Source organism: Anser anser (genome assembly GCF_964211835.1).
Source record: "Anser anser genome assembly, chromosome: 14".
Classification (NCBI taxonomy): Eukaryota; Metazoa; Chordata; class Aves; order Anseriformes; family Anatidae; genus Anser; species Anser anser.
The window spans coordinates 14,411,772-14,433,988 of record NC_139735.1 but is presented as its reverse complement, the minus strand read 5'-3'; the positions used below and the strand labels follow the sequence as shown (position 1 = coordinate 14,433,988).

The window sequence follows — 22,217 nt, the reverse complement described above, 5'->3', positions numbered from 1 at the left end:
GACACTGGCTGTGTCCCTGCAGGAGGTTTTGGAGGTCTCCCCAGCACCGTATCTTCGGATTTCTCACATTGCCTTCGCAGGGAGGCCAGTTCTGCCTGTGAATGGGCTTTAGATGGTTCCTGTAAGCAAAATTATTCTTCCTGGTCTCTGCTTGGACACCCAGGACCTGGCCCACTGTCAATACGTTAGATAGCTGTGCATCTGACCATACAATGAGCTAATAATGTTGTGCTGTGTGCCCACAGCCACTCTTGTAAAGAAGAGCTTTCATTTAATGTAGCGTTCAGACTATATTATGTGTACATTAACACCCCATGTAAAAAGGATTTTGAATTGCCTGAAAACTAACACTGTAGGTTTGAGCAAAAACTTGCATGGCAGGTTATTGTAGGCTCTGGCAAAAGCTTTAGTAGTCCCTGGCTAAAAAAGCATCATTTACCATAGGTCATAAAAGTAAACACAAATGCGGCAAATCCAATTACTGTGGAAAATCAAACATCTGAGTGTGAGATGAAGGAAGTCGTACATGAATGCCTGACAAGAAATCTATTGAACATATTAAATTATATACCTCTCCCAGAATAGCTGGAGTTTTAAAAGGAATACAGTGCAGCAGTACTCAATCAAGAACAAAAATACAAGCCTGGTGCACATCAGACTTGGGACAGCTTACACGCAAGGACTACTTTCAAAGTGAGAAAACAGCTTTGAACTCCCCAGCATGCCATTACGCAAACACACACGCATGCAAATTATAAAGAAATCTCTCAGAAAAGTGAAGTGATGTGACAGCCACCCTCCACCATAAACCAGGACACGGGCGATGCAAGTGGGAGAGGGGGGTAGGAGGAGCAGAGAGCACAGTCAGCACCCAGGGGCTCTGCCAGCTGACTCCAGACCGAGCTAGGAGCTCATCTCCTACAGGGACCTGGGACAGGACGATGCTCATGTCAAAGCCCAGCCCTTTCTAGTCACAGCCCCCAGGTACCCGCTTGTGAAAGATTCCCAGCATACCTTTTTTTCTGTTTACTGGGCTGGGAAGTGAGTGCTAATTCCAGCAGAGGGGATTCAGGATGGGCATGTCTCAAACTGGCAACTCGCTGCTACAGAGCTAGCAATTCTGTAGCATCTGACTTGATTGCCTGGACTCTGATAATTAACAATTTACTGTCCAGAAAATTAAACTCATTCTAAATTTATGCATGAGAACAAGATACCAATAACTTTCTGAGCAGCTCGGGAAAGTGGACATGGAATTTAGCTTTCTGGTCTGGTGAGAAGGTTAATGAATGTTGTACATCTGTACGAAAACAGCGGAGGGGAGGGCGAGCAGCTGGCAACAGCAAGGGTGTCTGAGCCAGAGGACACTGCTCTGTGTTCTGTCGCTGACTTTCTGTGTGACCTTGCACATTCTTGCTGGGAATTTTATCCGTGCCACTTCCCTATGCCTCAATATTTATAGGTGCCTATAGAGCTTTAGCACTTAGGGCGCTGTAGACGTGCAAGGTATCAAGGTGTTGAAGGGCTTCAGAAGGGAAGCAGAAGCTACCCTTTCAGATGAAGTTTCCATACCAAATGCAGAGTATCTGCTTGTGATGAGCTCTCCATTTCGGTATGACAGTGAGCTGGTGGACTGCGGAGCGGGCATGAGGCAGCAGAGGCACTGCGATAGCAGAGACCCCTCTGGACCCAATTTGATCCACCCGTCTGCCCCAAGGCAGCTTCCTGGCAGCTGCTCTCTGACTCGTTCATAAAACCCTCCCAACACAGACTGTCCACTGTCTCTCTAGGCAATTTATTTCAGTGCTTTGTTACCTTCTGTAGTGGAAAGCTTTTTCCTCACACCAAATTGATTCTTCCCTGCAAAACCTGAAGCTCGTTACTTCTGTCCACTGAGGACATGCAGAACAGATTAGCCTCTTCCTCGGCACGGTCTTTTGTGTACTCGTCGTCTCTTTTCAGTCTGTCCTTTCCTGAGCAACCTCAGTTTGTTTAGGTCTTGTTTATTAGACTATTGATCATTCTCTCTGCTTTGGACTTTCTTTAATTGGCTCATATCTTTCTGGGTGTGCATGACCCAAAATTGGATGTTGTACTCCAGCTGAGGTCTTCACAGCGTGGAAAAGAGTAGAGGGGCTATTTCATTTGTCTTGCAAGCTATCTCCATGGCTGTACTTCTAGAAGAGTATTTGCCTGGTTTTTGTAACATACTGTTTTTGATGCTTAACATAGCTCCCAATTTTTAATGGAGATTTAATACCAGTAAGATTTCTCTCCCCTACATTTGTGCAGATGATTATTACAGCATAGGTATAGAGTTCTGCATTTTTATTTTTTTTTTCCTTTTGAATAGAGTCCTGGTATTTATTTTAGGACTTCAACCATTTTGAAGTCCATATTTGATCTTCAACCTATTTGCCCCTTTACCAGCTTGGTAAATTTGCAAACTTACTAGATTTGCAAATCTAGTAAGTACACTCATTCATCTGCCATTCATAATGATTGATGACAGACCTAAGACAGCCACCATGAAGCTCAGGTTTTTTATTTCTTCTGTTTTGTGAATGAACCTTTGACACTGCTCTGAATAGTTTTTCAAGCAGGTCTGCATTCCCCCCCTCCCCCTCCCTTTTGTTTTCTTAGCTCACATACAAGAAACTGATATGAAACCCTGTGAAAAGCTTTAGAGAAATCAAGATGTGGCACAAAATCTATTATCTTCCTATTGAAGGAAATGAGATTGGTTTGACACCAATTACTCTGAACAGATCCAATCGAGCAGCCACTCATTTTCTTTGTGATTTTCTCTCTGCTTACCCATTGTTTGGTTTTATTTGTTTCTAGGAACTGAAGCTAAGCTGATAGGTATCTAATTCCCCATCTCCCCATCCTCTGCCTTTTGTAAAGGCAGGAAGTGTGTTTATCCAGTTTCATCCTTCTGCACCTCATCCCTGTACTTCACTATTGCCAATATCTGCTAAGAGCCCTGAGATTTCATCAGCAGAGCATGAATTGTATCAGGCGCAGCCAATTTCAAAACCTAAGCATCTTCTAACCTGTTCCTTCCCTATTAAAAAATCCAGTCCCATGTCATTGATTTTTATCACTTTCCATACTTTTGGGTAGAATCCGGTCCAGATGACTCCTTTTCTAGCTGGGTTTTCCACATCCTATGTGAAAAAATAATATTGAAATTGACAACCTTGCTGGCAATATCATTTTTTTTTTCCTGGGATGTGTGTATATTATCACTTCCTAGGTGCAGCTGTCATTGTTGTTAAAGGTCACCTTTTCAGCTGCTTACAAAACAGAAAACCTCATTCCTCATTCCCAGGATCTGGCAGTTCTAATTAGTAAACTTTCTACTCTAATGAGGAGCCCTGCTCTCTTTTTTCTCAGCTAGCACCTTTTTCTCCAGCATGGATTTCAGATGTGCATCTTTCAGATAATCTTCCTGTTGATTTTGGAAGCAAGATACTTTCAGCAACCAAGTCATTGCCCTCCTTACAGCTCTCATGGCAGCAGTCCCGAGCACCTTCTTCAGGGCACTTGGAAAAGTTGCCTGCAAACAGCGTGCTGCTCAGCCCTGGCTGCAAGCTTGCTCTGTTCCTGCAGTTCTTCCGAAGGCACCGATGCAGCCAGTTATAGTCGTTTCTTGTTTCTCCTCAGTAACCTAGTGACTTACAGTGAATACTACAGAGGCACGAGCAGGAAACCTTGGAAGTGTTAGGGTTAAAAAAAAAAAAAAAGTGACCCCTCTCCCCAGCAGCTGTGAGTTAGCCATCTGGGAGGTGCTCTCCGAACCCTGCACAGCTTACTGTTGGTTAACAACCTAAAGCTGGTTTGCTTCCAGCAATGTATTTCAGCAAGCATGGTGTAATCATATGTCTTGCTTTTGCATGCTTTTGCAGGGTGATGGAGGAGAAAGGGGTGCTGCGTTTATTTGGAGCACAGGTGTGTTTGGAGCCCCTTCTTGCCCCACAGAGGTGTTATGGTCGTGGGGCTGTATGAGCTGTACGCAGCATTGTTTCTTTTTAAATGGCCTGCCTCTGAATTTCAGTGCATCTCCACCTGCAGACTTTCGTTAAATCATGATGAAGAGGGAAGAGGCACTGGCAAGTTGTGTCCTGGTTGCTTATATCTCCTCACCCATATGTTCATTCTCTTTTAACTAGCTCTAGACCATCCGATCTCTCCTCACGTAGAAATCTTCCCGTGCCTTAGCTGTTTCTATTGCCAGCGTTTGGACCTTTTCAGTTTCCTTCAGGGATCTTGATGTTACACCCATGTTTCTACGCCTTGTTAAGGGTTAAGCACAAAATGCCTTGAAAAAATGTACATTAATTTTCTGTGCAATGTTTTATCTATTGGTAGAGTAAGGATGATAATGTGCACCCCTAGAAGTTGCTGAAGATCAATGAAATATGTTCGTAAAGCACTTTAAAAGCTTGGCATGGTGTGTTACTCCTTGAAGTGCAGATTACTGAACGCTGTTTAAAGAAAGAACTAACAAACCAAGTGCTACCATATGCAGTATTAATTGCATATGCAAATACAGCAGACTTCATTATAGGATTTGCTGACATTTACTGTGAACTCTGTGATACTTTTCTATAACAGCGTGCTTTTATTTGAAGTGACAGCAAACAAATGAACCAAAACTACTTTGGGATATCTTTAGCAAATCTTTCCTTTACTCTGAGCTAGTCAGTTAGCCACCATTCAATTTTTTTTTATCTGTCTAACCAGCTATCCTATACCAGAAAATGCTAGAAGTTAATACCTGCAAAGATGTTTCTGGCAAAACTTTTTGTTGTAACAGATGACACCAAACTGAAAAGGGTGGGATACATCACCAGCTGCAGTCTGCAGTTGTAAAGAAGAGCTTGGGCAGCTGTCTGCAGCATGAAAGGCATAAGCAGAAGGAAAACCTCAGTGAAGACCTACAGCAACAAGGAAACCAGAAGAGAAGAGGCTCAGTTAGGGGAGAATTGTCTAGAAATGTAAATAAATAAATAAATAAATAAAGGAATAAATAAATAAATGGAAGGGCTTTTGAGGATGTGTGAAGGGAAATGAAACCTGGCAGGAACTGGAAGTACCATGAGATTCTAGGGAGTACGAAGGAAAGTGGCTAACTGATGCTGAAGGAGAAAATGAAGTGACCTTGAGTTAATCTGGGAAGGTTAATTCAAAAGGGCAACTGTAATGTTTCAGCTGCAAATGGGATACTTTGGGACAGTGGCTGGAATTAGTGCTGTGATGACAAATTTCTGCTGCAAAGCAAACCTTTCTAAATAGAGAAGGTCATGGCACAGAAGTTGCAACCTCTCTGCTTAGTCTGTTTTCTACAGGAACCAAGTTGCTGTATTTGCAGAGCAAACTTGCTGGTCAAAAGAATAACATAGTAAATGGCATATTTTAATTTTTTAGAAGCTTGTAATAGATGCAGCTTTGCAGTTGTGCTAATTAATGACAGAGGATGAGATGCAGATTCAGTGGAAGTTTGTGACAGCTCTTCACTTTGAATATTTCCTATTAAGCAATGCGACAAAATTATATAGAAGCAGAAACAGCTTGTATGATTTAGATATGTATGTTATCACAATTTTTGTATGTTTTTGTTTGTTTGTTTACATTGAAAACTAAAAGCGTGCTTTCCGCTTTGGGATTATTTGTTCTCCCAACTATATTAATTGTAATTGCTTCTTCGAACCGTGAGATAGTGCAGTACTTCAGAGCCACCATTCTTTGTGAACCCTGTCAGTCATTTTAGTCGCTGAGAATTGATATACTTTGGGTTAGTATTCTAGAAATGAAGCCAGGTAGCAAACCCAGTTTGAAAAACTTTATGCCACTTAAACCTTTCAAAATTGAAGGGCCATATTTTTAGACAAAGTCATCATCACCTTTGAATGTGGATTATCTTGGGGGTTTGTGACCTGAAGTGCCTCACACCTGTGTTTCAGACACACTGAGGGCACCCCAAGATGCTTCTTGCTCCGGAAGCTGCACTGGACTGAAGTCTTGTGACAGAGATGAGGGTTGGCTCCAGCAGTTCAGGGAGCAGCTGGAGATGCAGCAAAATGTGTAGATGCAGGGCCAGGACTGGGCCGAAGGGAAGCCTGCATGATGGACAAGAGAAAAAGACGTTTCCTGGCTTGAGGGGCTCCCAGAGTTGTGAGGGCGAGGGGAGAGTGGAGGTAGAGTGAGGGTTTAAATGGGTGAGATCTTACCAGCAGTTAAATTCAGGAGCTATACTGGAGGAAGTATCGGTACAAATGTGGAAAAAGGAGCCCCCAGGTGGGATGACCTGCTAGAGAAAAGTCTTGTGGGTGAGCCAGAAGTCATCGCTGTGCAGAGTCTGCAGGGACAAACCACTGTGAGAGGGAAAGGAAGGGGAAGCAGGGGACCTGCTGGGGGTGGGCACAGGGAAGCCCACGCCATCCAGCAGCGACAGGCTCCGTAGCTGGAAGACAGGAGACAGGAGGGTATCATGCCCTCAGAAGGGTGTTTGGTTTCTGAATGTTGCTAATGACAGCCCGTAACGTTTGTGTGAGCATGTGCTGTGTGGCACAGTGCAGAAGTCCCAGAAATTGTAAAAACAGGCTCTCAGAATGTTAGAAAATACAATAATTAAATTTACCAATTGATCTCTTACCCATGCAGTCCTGTGGTTTTGTTTTTGTTTTGTAATTGCACAGCAAGTTGTTGCCTCCTTAATCTTCTCAGACTTTCTACAGAGAAAACAATGTGGTTTACTCCTACCCATGATCAAATGCACAGGAGCTTGTTTTGACTTGAGATTTTTTATTTTTTTCTTTCATTTTCTGTTTTCTGTGGCATCCTGATGCAGGTAGATATCCTTAAAAATTCCAGCTACAAGCAATTACAAGCAAAGTCTGATAAGGGAGAGGGTCAGATAAATTGAAGGATGCAGGTCACAAACGTAATATGGCCTTCTTCTAAAATATAATTGATTGACAGATACTACTGATAAAGAACTACAGTCCTGCAGCTGAAGGTCTCACTGTTAAATCATTAACATTGCGCTAATATATTTCAATGGTGAAGAGCTTATTTAAATTAAAATATTCCCTCAAATGTAAGTTGCATGCAAATATGAAAATCAATTATCAACTTTAATTGTGTCTTAAGGAAGAAGTTGTGCATAACATAATTAATTGGTTCCACAAAAGTCTAGATTTTTTTTTCTTTAAACACCATTTTGAACAAATTATTACCAAGAATTGCACATGACTGTTGAGCTCACACATCATTTGCAGAGATTCAACTGATGTGGTCCATAAGCCAGTGCAAGTCCTGTGCAGATATTGCTAAAGTAACTGGTCAGATTTCATATAAGATAGATAAACATTTTAGGCACTCAGATAAGATATTGCTGAGTTTTAAACTGGCTTTAAGATGCCATGAAATGGGCACTCAACACTCAATTTAGTTCCCAGTTTTTAACATTTGGTTACACATATCGGCTGGGACAAGAACCTTCTATTTTCATGGATGATTTCAATTCCACACTAGACCTTCTGGGGGCCCTCTTAAAGGTAAGTTTTTATTTAATGTTGTTTCCAGCTGATTAGCAATTTAACTGTAGGGTAATTAAATGTTTGTCATTGAAGCTGAAGATACGTTCCAGTAGCTTTTTTTTTTTTTTTCCTTTTATGAAATTTCTTGGTCAGATGTTTGGGGAGAATGTGGCCTGTGGTGTCCTCTGCAGCACATGTTATGTTCTATTTGAGCAGTTCAGTTTTCCCACACACATAACTGGATCTCTTTTTTCTATGAGCCAACATGAAATTGGTGAGAAAAAGGCATTTAACAGCAAACTCGTTCTTGCCATGAGCAAAGACCTACAGCTACTGGCCGTGCAGATATTCATCTTGCTGTCGCCAGCTGGTGAGAGGAAGCAGAGCAGAGAGGACTCAGGTTGGAAGACCACACAGTGTGCTTCCAGACAGGAACGTTTCTATTTACTGAAACACCGCTTGTCATAAAAATGGTTTGAAGTGTCACTCTCCACTCTGCTGCAGGCTTTGCCAACCTGCCTACCTGTCACATCTCTCCTAGTGCCTATGGAAGGAGGCAGCAGAGGCTGCCTTGACCTTTCCAGTGTTCTGCAGTGTGACGGGCATTTCCTGCTCTCCCTGGTTTACAGTCTTGGCAATATTTGTGTAAGAAAGATGAGCCAACTAATCACTTGTTTAAAATTTTTTAAATTACAAATTTTTTAATTTTAGAAAGGGTAAGGTCCAGCTGGCTGGCTGGGCTGAGGTGGTACATTTCCAATTGCTGATTCATGAGAAAGTTTTGAACAAGACCAGAAGCCATGCCTGAGCATGTCCTGACTGGGAAGAACTCACCTGGAAAAGCAAATGCGTTTCTACAGGGAGTTTTGATTTTTTTATGTTTTAAGAGAGTCTTGTGACAGGAGATAATGACTAACGGTATCCAAATGGATGCCAACACCAGGAGAACATTGGCTTCCTTTTCATTCCTCTGGTGAAATGGGATGTTAATACAAACCATGATGTGTTACTGGAAATATATTGTTTTTCTGAATGTGTATGTAAAGAGGATCCCTCCTCTGCTGTTCTTAAATACGCCAATAGTTTTAGCTCTGCTGAACACTGAGAAAAATGAAACAAGATACTGAATTTTCATCCTAAAACGCCTCATTTCTGTGATTGCAGTGGGTTTGCCTTGGCCAGCAGCCACTGTTGCATGGGTGTACCTCACGCTGTTTTCCTCAGCCCTCACCCCCTGGCAGGCTGTTGCCCTTTCTTATATACGCCTTCCCTCAGGAGCCCCCAGCCCGGCTGCTGGGCTCAGCTGGGCCCTCCCAGAACCCTCTGGAACGTTTCAGAACCCTCTGGAACCATGCAGAATGTTCCTGAACCTGCTTGAACTTCCTGGAACCCTCTGGAATGTTCCAGAACCTGCTGGGACCCTCGGGTTCCATCTGGAACCTTCTGCATCCCTTTGGAACTTTCCAGAACTGTCCGAGGGAGGCAGGGGCAGCCTCTGTCTGTCCTCACAGAGGCACTGCCACATGCGGGCATGGTCAGGCAGGGCACTGACAGACATTTTAGTTTCTCTGTGTCCCACTGCGTTCAAAAATGATTTGTTTTAGTCAAGGGAAAAATTCAGGCCCATGGTAGGCTGGAACGGGAAGGGTGGGAGAGCAAAACCTCACTGCCCAAAATCTGTTTGGGAACAGACAGGTCAGAGGGGCATTGGAGCACGAGGTGGCCCAGCCTGGAAGAAAGCTGTGAAAATACGGCGAAGGAAGCTTTGCTGTAGAAGAAGGTAAGTTGGTTTTCAGTTGTTTCTGGATAGCACTGGCTTTTCTCATGTTAAGGTAATACAAAGGCTTTTGCAGGATATTAGTGGCCATCAGAAACTCAAATACGTAAACATAAAATGATGTGAAACTCAGGACGCTGTAAAGAAAATTCAGTTCCGTTTTTTCCAAACGAATCGTTGAAATTCCCAATTGAAAAGTTCCCGCAGCCAGAAGGCAGTTTTCAGAACCTGGGTGAGTTTTTAACCAGAGGAGTTTTTCTTGAAATTGTAATGAGATATTGATTGTATTGTAATAATTTCTAAGCGAGCGATTTTACCATTGCTGGTGAACACCCCCCAGCCACGTTTGTGTCTCCGAGGATGGAAGAGAGGACTGGAGCCCCCCAGGGGACGAGGTCCACCCACGGGGGAGGCTGTCGCACTGGCAGCAGGCTGACTGGCTTGCTGTCTTTATCAAGTTTTAAATGAAACTCTTCGAGTGGCATAAACAAACAGAATGATGCTATTTGTGACTTTTGCCTTTAAAAAAAAAGTACAGAGAAGATAATTCATTTCCCTTGTCATCTCTGAAGATTAGTGCTGATGTGGGGCTATATGTAGTCACAGCATGGACCTGTAAAATCCGAGGGGCTATCTCAATTAAACATATGTTTGAGTGCTTTTTCAGTAAAAGCCTTCAAAGGGTTTTCACCAGATACACTAGGCTTAAATTTTCTTCAATAGTGTGAATAAAACATCTGTTGTCTGTAATTACAACTTTCTCCTGAAAGTTCTGGTGCCCATTGTCCTTTCTAAACGAGTAAAATAAATTACTCATTAATCCAAGAATTAATTCAAACAAAACAGTGGATCTTAGAACGAAATTGATTCCGGCTACTCATCCTGCCATCCATAATAAACGGAGTGTTGGTAACAAAATCTGATCCTAAGTGAAGAACAAAATGTTTAAAAACTCATCTCCCTGGATGTCTGTTGAGTCATGCATTAAAGTTGTGTAGCATAAACATGAAAGCTGGGACTTTGAAAGCAGACAAGGATATTCACCCGTGTCAATTCTATGTATTTTAATGAGTTAGTAACTGAACACTAACTCACACTGGCTTTGCAGACTCTAATCTCTGTGTTCAGAGTACTCAGAGGATTAGGTAGTCACAGCTATAAGCACCGTAAATTAACACTTTGGGGAAGTTAGCTCATTAACTAGTTTTAATGCAAGTCCTCAATCATTCAGTTGGATTTACGTTTTAGATTTGTGAGTTTTGCTTTTGTTTGGTATTACAGCAAGTACTTTGAAAACTCAGTGTTGCTTTTAAGACCAGTGGGGGAATGTAACAATTATCTCTGTTATCGTTGCCTGCAAGTGAGGAGGCTTCCCCTGAAATGTGAAGGGGAAATGGTCAATACTGGACATGCTCTGATCCCCAGGCTGGGACCAGTACGGTGCTCTGTGCTCTCCCTTCCTGCTCTGGTTTCCATACCCAGGAGTCTGGTAAGGGTTTCATGGTTTGACACAGAGATATTCCTTGGACATTTCAGAAGCAGAAGAAATAATGATTTGTAAATGGCTGTGCTTTTTTGTTAGATAGAAGTATCTAAGAAAACCTCATTATTAACGAATATTGCCCAGTACCCGAAGGAACAAGTAGTTTTAGGCAACACAAGTATTTATAATGCAGAGAATACACAGATGTGTCTTTTTGGATCTGTTTTACAACAGCCTAATTTGTAAATGAGGTTTCTATGTATTCACAACACTCCTGGTAATTTGGCTCACACACCCAAGGAAATGCAGTCATCAAGCTGTGAATAGTTTCTGGCACTTTCATGCTTCGTTTCCAGGGAAAGGATCATGTCTGAGTTACTTAAGGGGAAAGAGCTGCTGAGCCATACAAATAGATCTATAATAAACCCTGCTTCTTAGAAGAGTGCCTGCGTCTTACTGAAATTTTGCTGTGAGCAGTAGTGGTTTCTGCAGAAAGGAAATCTAAAGGAGTCATACAAAGGTCTGCAGATGGGAGCAGAGCCTGCTGTGTGGAGCGAGGGTTGCACATGAGCAGGGGTATGGTACCTGTGTGTACTCGCCTTATGTGATTAGAAATAACAAATGCTACTAAAGGTTCCATCTGTGGGATTTGTAAATGCCCTACAGAAATGTCCATGTGTGAATCTGTGTGATCCATGCAGAGTTGGGTTGGTGCATTGAGCTGCTGTTTAATGACTGTAGCTCTGGGTAGCTGTGGATCTATTAATACAATAATGCATCGATGAGTAATCATCTGCTGTTGTGATCCATTAACACACTGATGTCTTCTCCCCCTGCACTCTTTCTCTCTCAGATTACTTTGTTTCAGGGCTGAACAGCCATAAATAGGAAAACAATGCATTGGTTTGGGAATGCAGCGACAGATTCAGCTGTGGAATTGGTGTCCATTTTTTTCTGTTGAAATATCTGTGAATCAGAACTGTCAAAATTATACAGAAATTTGACACCTTTCACTAGTCCTAGCCAAAAAGAAATTACCGAAGTTAAGTACATGTAATATTTCATTTGAGCTTGTTTTAGAACTTAAGGTAGTTCACAGAATAGTAAGACTTGAGTCTAGGCTGGTGTAAGGAAACCCCAAGCTAAATTTGTAGAGTCTGAGGAGGAAATTCCTTTCACAAGAGGCTGGAGCTCTTATCTGTCTTCAGTGTGAAGTTCCTTCTGTATGAACGTAGCTTTGAGCAGGTGTCCTCCCTTCCTAGAATATGTGTCTCGCCCCGAGAGGTGTTCTAGTCCAGGTCTCTTCCAGACTCTTTAGTTGGGGTTTGCCATGGAATAGACAGTTTTAATATTCATTGAGTTTCAGATGCCATGAATTCACTTCATGGCAGTGGATACCCATCATGGAGAAGTGCCCGGTTCCCGTGGCACAGGATCGGTCCTCCTCTTTGCCTTTCCCAGGACATTCTTGCTGCCTCTCGAAAGCCTCAGAGGAGCCTCTCACCCTGCACAATGACAGGCACACCCACGCTTAGGTTGGAAGTTCCTCCAGGTATAGCAGCTTACTGGAAACTTCAGTAGTGCTGAAGTGCTTTATCCTGCTCCTTGGTGTCACTAAGCTGATGTTTAAAAAAACACTTTGCATCAGGATTTTGCTGCGTTTGAGCTATTTTGCATGAAAGGCAGTGAATACAGAATGATAATGTTTTGACACAGTGATAGAAGCCAGGAAATTCACCATTAGTGGTGGTGTTTCTCTCTCTCTTGCCTCTAATGCATGACAGCTTTAGTGTAGGCTGTAACTGAGTAGAAATGACAATAGCAATTAACTTATAACCTTCTGCTTCAGTACGCATTTTAGCATTCATTTGAAGGAAAATGTCCATTGAGAAAGTAAATATTTGTATGTAAATGATCCGTGATAAAACTTCATACAGCTTGCAAAAAATTGCTGTTCGTATTCATGAACATCAATATAAGTTAGAATACAATTTTCAATTTCCCTTGCAGGTTTTACCATTAAAAATATTATGAATCTCTTTCCTCCTTTTTTTATTCTTAGTTTCATGCCTTCCACATAACAGCAATTAGTCAGAAAACTGAAGTTTATGTTATGTTTTTTATGTTGTTACTATCAACTGACTAAATAGGCCACTTGGGCGTTTTGTTTTGTTTTTTTTTTCCAATAAGATTTTTTTTTCAGTTTGTTTTTTTGTTGTTGTTGTTGTTTTGGTTTTTTTTGGTCCATGGTTTATTACTGCTTGTTATTAGCTGGGTGGGAAAAGAAATGGAAAATGATGATTTATGTTTCATGAATAACAGTTTCCTATTTCTGGTTGCTCTTTATCTGTGGTTTAAAGCCTGGATTATTAATTAGTAAGTAGAATTTCTCTGCATCTTTGATCATTGATAGTATCACACAGAATACTGAATATTTAAAAGTAGTTTCCAGTTAATTTCTGGCACACATACTGTATCAGAAGACAGAACATCACCTTACAAGAGCTGTCTCAGTGATTAAATAAAAGAGATGCTCACTTTCCAATTTGGAGCAAATGTATTGTTGGTGAAAGTGATAGGTTTAACACTGATTTGAATCGATCAAGTGCCAGATAGACTATGGAATGTCTCCTTAAAATAGCTGCTGAAGAAACTCAAACAAGTTTTAAAAAAAAAACAAACAGTTCCTGTTAATAGCAACATCTGAAAGGAATAATCTGCTTTTCTGAAGTCCTTAACCTTTCAGAGACATTATGGGTTTCGCTACCTCTAAAAGTCAAATTATTTCATTAAAAGCAACAAGTTTGACTGCTGCTTTGGAAAAATAAACCTTCAACAGCAGACAGCACCAGCTCCTGCTGTTTTACCACTGGTTTGTGAGGACCAGCTCAGTATGGAAACTGCTCATGAAGCCATGAGACTCATGGCCTGTCAGAAGGCAGCACTTGCTACCAGCTCAGACAAAGCAGGTGAATTTTAAGAGGAGCCTTTGTGCGTGGTAGCAAACGGCAGTTGTCATCTCTGTAAAGCTTTCCTTTCTGTGCAGGCTGCTGGCTGGAGCCTGTTCTGCCCTCTGCTCTGGCACATCTGCTGGTGAGAAGGTGCCCAGAGAGGGGGTCTGGGCTGGGGCACAGCACAGCTTCCCCGGCTGCTGCCCGGGCCTGGGGGCTCACCCCGTGGCAAAATGAAGCAACCTGCTTGCCTGGACACACTCTCTGTCTCTCTCTCCTTCTCATGTTCTAAATGCATGTGACACACTGCCACCGCGCAAGCCAAAACCAGATGGAAAAGGTATTCTGTACTCGGGAAGACAGTCCCTGGGTGAGACATGGGGCATTAGGGTCACCCACACTGAGAGTCAGTGCTTGCTGAGGGGCTGCCCCATCGCTGTGCCCAAAGCTCAGGCTCTGATCAGCTCCAGCTGCAGTGAGCAGAGCCTGGCTCAGGTGAGGGCTTGGCTGCTAAGGAGCAAACCTCCGAAACTCAGCCCACCTGCTGGTAGTTTATCTGCAGCTGCTCCCGTTCAACCTGAGGTACTTATTCCAGGTTAATAGAGGGTATTGTGCTCTATTATGAGCACAATATCTGGTAGTGTATGTAGTCTTCTGTTAAATGTTACTTATGTTTGTTGCTGTAGTGTTAGCCTTATTATTTAGATTCATTTGTTGTGTGATACCTGTGCTTGAAAAAAAAAATCTGTGTGAAATACGGCCTCTTATTAGGGGAAATTCCTGCTGCGGGGTGAGTACCTGAGCTGAGCCCTAATGTAAGGGAGGCTGGATGTTGAGAAAAAGCTCCAAGGGGTAAGTGTAATGTCCATTTACTGTGGCACTCCTGAATGGCTTGGAGGAATGTTTAGATGTGCACTGTTTTAGGTATGTTGGTCTTAGTTATTTTCTGTTAGGACCGTACATCTAGTAGTCAATTTATTTCTTTAGGTGTCTTTAAGCTAGAATTTCTCATGTGCATGTCTCAAAAGGTGGGTGTTTCTGAAACCTTATTGTGTACTGCTTTCTCCTTACTCTGTTACTTGTCTGTGAGTAGACTTTCTAATTGGTTTAGTCTAGGAGGAAATTTGGGTTGTCTGCCATAGCTGTGCATGTGGATCAGGTTGTAGAGAGCAGGAGTGTTCTGAAGCAGAACTCAATGTCCTACTTAGGTTTGGTTTCCTGCTAAACTTCAGTTTGGTATCCATTCCAGGTGGAATGGGGATGTTACTTCAGGAAAAAAAAAAAAGAGGTGTAAGGTTGTGAAGTTGTTTTAGACCTGTATGTTTTAAGCACTGAGTTCTTAATCCAAACCCTTGATAGTTCTCAAGGGGACTAAAAGGGCTTTAAGTAACCACTTTGTAAATTCCTTGCTAACTTTAAAGAAAAAAAAAAGGCACAAAAATTTTACTTTGTTTTGTTTTAGTGGAGGTAGAAGCTCAGTGTGAAGGACCCAAGTACAACGTTTGAGCTGCTGGCCTGGGGGCGTACAGGGAAGCAGAAAGTGGCCTGGCTCCCTAGGGAGCCTGGTAGGGGCTCTGAAAGCAGCAAATTCTGGGAGAGGGTGGGGTGTCCTGCTGTACCTGCCTGTCCTGCAGGTCTTCCCAGCATGTAGAAATCCAGTTAGAAAACGGACGATCGGGTTCAAAAAGTCGGATCTGATTTGTCTCCTTGCTGTGGGAAAAGCCACATTTTGTTATTGCAGGGCTACTATGTTTAATAAATAGAAACTTGTGTGGCCAGCTGGAGTTTAGAGGAGGGAATCCTGGGGGTGATGGAAGAGCTGGGGCACGGGGCCATATTGACAAGGTACCTTCAGGCTTGTTTTGCCCTCTGCTGGTCATGATTTTGGTGTACTCGTGTGTGTTTATGTAGTTGTTTACAGCCAGTCAGTTTTCCCAGCTCTCTGAAGCAAATGCAGATGGTTGTTTGGTCCGGGTGTGCTCTTCCCGCCTCTCTTTCCCCCAGAACAACCCCACTGGCAGCTGAGGAAGGAAAAGAAAGGGAGGCAGGAGCCAAGAGCAGGCGTGGGGATGAGAGGAGTAGAACTGGCAGAAACAGTGTGGAGCCAACCGCCTCTGTCTGCAGCTCCTGTTCCTCCACAGGGAAGAGGTGAGGGGAACAGCCAGGGGCTGCCCCGTGCAAACCGAGCACCCTGCCTGGCCTGGGTGTGAAGCACGGCAGGGCTCCTGCACCCTGTGTGACGCTCCAGGATTTGGTCCTTTTTGCCCTGCTAGCAGGAACTGCTGCTCTGTCTACGGCTCTGGCACCTGTCTCATCCCATACCTTCCTTCTGTTTCCCAATGTTCCTCATGGAGGCATCACAACCTCACAGCCAGTAGTCATCCTGGGCAGGCTTGAGGGACTTGCACTCCCCTTTGTGTGAACAGTGTGATGGTACCCAAACCAGGTGTTAACAACACCTGCGATTTTTTTTTTTCTTCAAGCAATATGTTTTCTTGTTCAGAGGTACCTTACTCATCAGCAGCACTTGGCCACTGGTGTAGTGACATGTGGCAGCTTTTTCGCAGTTGGTTTAGGACATGAAACAAATGCTGTGTCTTACTAAGAAGCATTTTGGCAGTGTGAATGGCCAGAAAGTAATTAAACACTTGGAATGCCACCATTACACAAACTGACTGTAGAAAAAAATCACTCTTCTTGAGAGTGAGAAGCAGTTCAGGGACACCCAGCTTTTCTGCTAGGCTAGAAAAGAAATTTAGCTTTTGTCCTGTTCAGTTATTGGAGTGAATTGGCTCTCCAAGGCATCAGACGAGCACCATAGCTGATGCGAAGCAGGGGGTGGGAGCATGGGGACAGCAGCCGAGGAGGGAAGAAAGAGGACTGTCCTTTCTGGCAGTGTTTGTTAGTGTATATGCGAGTCTCCCACTCAGATACTGAGTGGGACTGAACGGCGTAAAAGCACGATGTAATCAAAACCACAGCATGAGCTGTAGGAGTGTCTGCACTAGTGAGGAAAAGCCTTTCTGTTTTTCTCCAGCACTTGGCATAGAAAGCAGGGGATGTATTACCTACCTCTGAGTCTACATCAGCAACTCATTTGTCAAAGAGCAAGGGAGAAAGTGAGTAATGAAAGTTTATGGAGTATATTTTCTTCTCAATGTGCTATTAGCATTAATGTGAAATGTACTCAGAGCGAAGAGAATATGCCCCCTTGTGTGTTTAATGATCGAGCTCCCAGGTCACTGCTAAATCTCACATGCTTTATGTGGTCCTCTGTGCAATGTTTCTGCACAGTAATTTAAAAATGGGTAAATTATATTGCTGCCCTTAGTTAATTGCTGTCAGTGAAGCAATATCATAGCCAAGATCAGGCTTCATCAAAATGACCTGAGTTCAAACTGTAATTTTCTAAAAACACGGCTATAGAATATTGCCAATGATATTAAGCATATAGTCATTTTGGATGTGATATTTTGATGAAAGCAGATAATATTTGGTCAGAGGGTCACAGAAACTAGCTTTGGGTCATGTATGTTTTCTCCTGAAGGCAGAAGACTTGGTCACTGCTTCCACTTGCAGGCAGAAGGAGAGCTTGCAAGCACGGGGAGCCTTGTACCTGCTCTGTGAAAGGCTGTCAGGCCCTGCTGAGGGTGTTGAAGGACAGCGGAGTGTTCCTGGTTTGTTATGTTAGCTGAGGTAATGCCCTGTTCTGTCTTTGGGGGGAAGAGAAGGGAAACCTCAGGTGCAGTCACGAGGTGGCTGCTGTCCGCAGGGCAGCATGTATTTAAAAACCACCTTGTCCTGTTCAACCTCCACCAAGTAACCTTTGAGAAAGGTGAAACGTGCTGCAGGTCTGTGAGCACTTCCAAGCAGGGTTTTGTTCCCCAGGGCACTGTTTTCTGGGGGCTGCATGTGCAAGCAGTGTGGTGCTGCCAGCAGGAGAGGTTGCTGCTCTGCTCCTGGGGTACAAAGCCAAGCCTCCCCATTAAAAAGGGAGTCACAACATTTTCATCCTTCTTGGGCAGTGTGTGAGGACCTCATCCTACATTCCAAATGCTCATGAGTAGTGCACGGCTTTGCTCTTATAATGCAGCGCATCCAAAATGAATTAGTAATAATTAACAATAAACACTTAGATGCATATAGCTGAGGTTTGTTTTTTAAAAAATCAAAGGGATAATTGCTTTCTACACCTACTCTGTTTGCAAGCACCAGCTCCTTTTTCTGCTGTGGAGCACAGAGGAGGGACCTCGGTGCCACAGCTCTCTGTGGGCTGGGGCCGATCACCAGGGGAGCTGTGACTATAGGCAGGCGTCGGTGTAGCTGTGCAGTGTGGCACGGGGCTCCCGGGCACGAGCCGTAGTAAAACTCATCTGTTGTGTACAATAGGCTCCTGTCAGTTATGCACATCCTGAGGCCCTGATAAGCTATTTGGAGGCTGCTTGAATCACAGGATTGGGGCTGGTGCTGAGCCAGATGAGTAAGAGGATTTTTACCAAGTGACTTTATAGGAGCTGCTGTAAGGCTTCTCCTCTTCCCTGGCAGCACAGAAGGAAGAGTTCCTTCTGCAACCCCGACAGCTCCCAGGGCGCTACCTTCTGGAAAAAGGAGGCAATCATTTAAGAAAAAGGGAGAAGTGTACTTAGGGAAAAGCTCTCAGATTAACATTAGTTACATCAGTGTTGAATCACCATAGTTGAAATACTACTGAAATTATATTAAAAAAAAAAGTGGAGGGAATTTCACTTACACAACTGGTTAAAATGCTGTGTGTCTAAATGCTTGTCTGTATTTATCCTTCCTCCATCCTTCATCCATGTTTTAAAATAATTAAGCCTCAGCGTTTGCATCCAGATCTAGTTAGAGAAGATTTCACACAGCACTGTGTGAATCTGTCAGAACCGCAGGCTGAGAAAAGCTCCACCTATTGCCACTCATGTTCGCATAAATCTCTTCCTTAAGCTCCCTGATACCTGGATTTATTTCAGTTTCTATTAAGCGAGCTATGGGAAAAGAAGTTTGCAAATGGAAAATAGTCTGACCCAACCTTACTGTATTTGCATATCCTAATGTGTTCCTAGCTCTTGCTGGATTTCTGAGATGCTCAGGTATTTGAGTCCAGGCTGGAGAAATCTATCATAAGTCTGATACCTTCTTGTGTGGATTCAGAGCTAGATGTCTGTCCTGGTGCCTCAGCGCTGCTAACAAACCCTCCTTTGGTGTTTTGCTGTGGTCAGGGAATGGGGCCGTTGCTTGGTGTCACTAGAGAAATTGTGACTAAATCAGGGGTGCGTAACCACAATTCCTGCGAGGTTTAAGTGCTCTGTGGTTGTAGTATTGTAAGATAATGCTGTAGAATGTGTTTTGAATCAACAGGGTGACCAGGAACGTCATCTGAAGCTTTATTGTGGCTCTGCATATCTGGTCTAAAAAGTTAATTATTCTGTCAGCTCCTGGACGCTTGGTGGCTTTAATTGTGGGAGGGGGAGTGACCGAGCATCCAGGAAGCCACTAATCAGTCCTTTTCAGCTGCCTCCCCTCTGCTGAATGCAGTGTTCATAAGCTAGTTCCTATCAATCTGTCGTATATAAAACCGCTAATTGCTTGCCTTCTGTATGAAACAGATCGTGTTTTCAACCTAGAAATGTGGCTTATGGGGCCGGGGGAAGAGCCCTTGCTCCAAGAGGGGGCCTGAAGGGGAGCACTCATCGCCTCTGGGGTGAGAGCTGGGGAAATCCCCTTGGAAGGGTGGCCATCCTGCTGCTGGTGTGCCACCTGCGAAGGGGCGAGCAGCTGGCCATGGCTGTGGGAGGGCTCCCTGGAAAGAGCAGCCACTGCACGGGCCTGACGCTGGTGTGGCCAAAGCTGCGATGAGGTTGTGATGTGCCAGTGGTGAGCAGCTGATGGCAGACGGCAGTAGTTAAGGTAACCGTGAGCTCAGGCCATGCGGCTGCTCCAAGGCTGAGCCTTTGTGCAGATCAGCCCGTGCAGGGCAAACCCAGTCCTGGGTGCTGAAACCCAGAGCTTTCAAAGCATGTAAGTCTGCACTGCTGCAGGAGCTCCTTACAGGGAGCACTGAATGAGGCTTTGTTCTGAATTTTTGCTTCTGAGTAGTTATTTTAAAAAAATAAATAAATTCATGGGGAAGCTTCAACAAAGAGAGGCTTCAGAATGCAAAACTGAAAACAGGGAAGTGTAAAGGTTGATAACAGAAACATGCTTCTGTGATAAAATACAGTCCACAGGAACAGATGTCTGCTAGCATCTCCTCTCTGAAGTGGGAGGAGGCAAGGAGTACAGCTTTTGGTGGAAACAGGTATTGAATACTTTGCTGTTTAAGTTTTTTTTCCTTAAAGACTTTCTTCTTGGGGGGGGGGGGGGGGGAGGGTGGTTAGGAGGACTTCCATGTGTTTAGTTGGAGGGATGGGGAAATTGATACCCGTGAAAGGTGAAGAAGCTTCATAAACTGACATACAAATTCGATTCCATGTCTACTATGTGTGCAAACCAGGCCTGCTGGCAGAAATACTGCATAATAGTATTTAGGTGAATAATGCAATACAGAGAGATTGTATGGAAGAAAACAAGAGGTGTGTGATCTTAGCCTCCATGAGGTGTGCTTAAGAGGAGGTATGTTCTTAAAATAAAGATTTAGCTAAATAAGAGAGCTTAAATTTGATGCACTGAAGTTTGTTAGTTGTGGACAGAACAAGTACTTTGGCTGGCCCTGGGCACAAGGTAAAAGGTCTGTTGGCCCTTGCAGAGGACTTTAATGCCCTGAAAAAAGCAGTGTTATTCTTTGAGCTTGGGAGGCTTTAACTTGTGATGCAGAAATAACCAGTGTCCTGGCTTAGCTTTGTGAGCCTTAGCCTAGAAGCAGACAGAGCGGACCTGCGTGCTTTCCTCCTTGATGCTGCCCTGAACCAGCAGAGGCCTCTGGGCTTGGGGGCAGCATGGGTCAAGCGTGGGCTTGGCCTAGGTCCCTGGTGCTGCTCAGGTGGGGACAGGGCTAGGGGCTGCCGGGTGCACATCACCCCAGGAGGAAATCATCACCCGAACAACATAAGATCTCTCCTCTTCAGTGCTTGTTTACAAGCTTAACTTCTGCTGGAGTTTTCAAAACACTGCAAAGAAACCAGTATTTTAGTATTGTCCATTGTTATCCAGGAACCTGAAAAAGCCATTTCTAAGAAAAATGTGTTTTTATTTATTTATTAGCTAAGATTCTTGTAGCATCTGACTTTTTTTTCTAGTAATCATCTCTGCGGCGCTCTTTCAGCAAAAGTGCTCAGGTTCTACACCAACACCACCTGCTTTTTTTGTTTCATTTTCCAACTTTATATCTGTTTTGTTGCTTGTTCTGTTATGTGAAGTGCACTAGAACAAAAATCATGACTTGTTTTAGTAGAGAAACTAGCAATTTTATTTGCTCAGCAAGGTGCTTCAGTTATTGGAGCCCCTGGGAAGTTCAAACAAAATGTACAGATAGATGAGGGTATTTGCCACTTCTTGTCTTCCAGTGCTTTGCCATCATTAACCAATTATTCAGGGTTTATGCTGTGAATATCCACATGGATCTCTGAGTTGTTTGTATTGAATTATGCTTAGAAGATCATGCAAATTGAACGTGATATTTCACTCATAGGGAAATCAGTGATTTCTTAATTAACTATTTAAGTAAAACAAAAAATCTACGTGTTGCAGAGAGAAGCCGTTTGGAAAATGCTCCTTAACTCAAGAGCCTTTGCAAGAAGCTCAGTTTTTACCAGGGATAAGAAGCAATGCTGCAAAAGTCACTCTGTAAGCCAGCAGACTGCTCTGAGCACTGATATCGAGTCTGCTTGTTGATTCCGTTCATGAAGGATATAGCAGGGATATAAAGGAAAGGGACCAAAGCAATATAAGTTCTAAAGTTAGTAGCACAGTCATCTATTGCAAAACTAAACAACCCTTTTTTAGGAAAATTGAAAAGGTAAGTAATAAAAATAAGTTTTTCTTAAAATGTTTTCTTAATCGCCTAGAACCCACTGCTTTTGTAAAATTCCCTATATGCATATATAACTACTTCCTCAGAGAAGGGAAGAAATAGACAAATACTAAAGAGATATCTGATCAATAGCCAACCACTGAATACACTTCTTGTCTATATCTAACTTGTAGCAGATGAGTTTAATCCTTGCTCTGTCAAACCCCTGGAAGAGCAGGCTTTGAAGCAGATGATGCAGGCCAAGGTTCTTGGTGTGTCAGATGCTTCCCTGCATCTGCCTCGGTTCCAGTCTCCTCCTCCTCATCAGACAGCTACCTGCATCTTTTAAATCATCACTTCTGCTTGCGCAGTGCACAGGAGAAAACTGAACATGTTGTGGTGTTCATCATATAGGTGAACATGAGGAGAACAAAAAAAAAAACTCCTGCAACATTATATAAGATTGAGGAGTAGAATAAGAGAAAGTCCTCGC

General features: G+C 43.3%; 1 protein-coding gene across 8 annotated transcripts in view; it reads left to right on the top strand.

The window, feature by feature from the left end:
• Positions 1-22,217, top strand: part of KCNIP1 (potassium voltage-gated channel interacting protein 1) — a 256,038-nt gene that overhangs the window by 137,875 nt on the left and 95,946 nt on the right. The window contains exon 1 of one of the 8 annotated variants that reach the window (XM_083798241.1): positions 14,415-14,548. The exons of 3 other annotated variants lie outside the window; for them this stretch is intronic. The gene's annotated coding sequence lies outside the window, so the exon portion shown is untranslated. Of the gene's footprint in view, positions 1-14,414; positions 14,615-19,475; positions 19,684-19,820; positions 20,075-22,217 lie in introns of those variants that run through there. 4 more of the 8 variants (XM_083798239.1, XM_083798242.1, XM_083798235.1 and 1 more) reach the window with 4 other exon arrangements.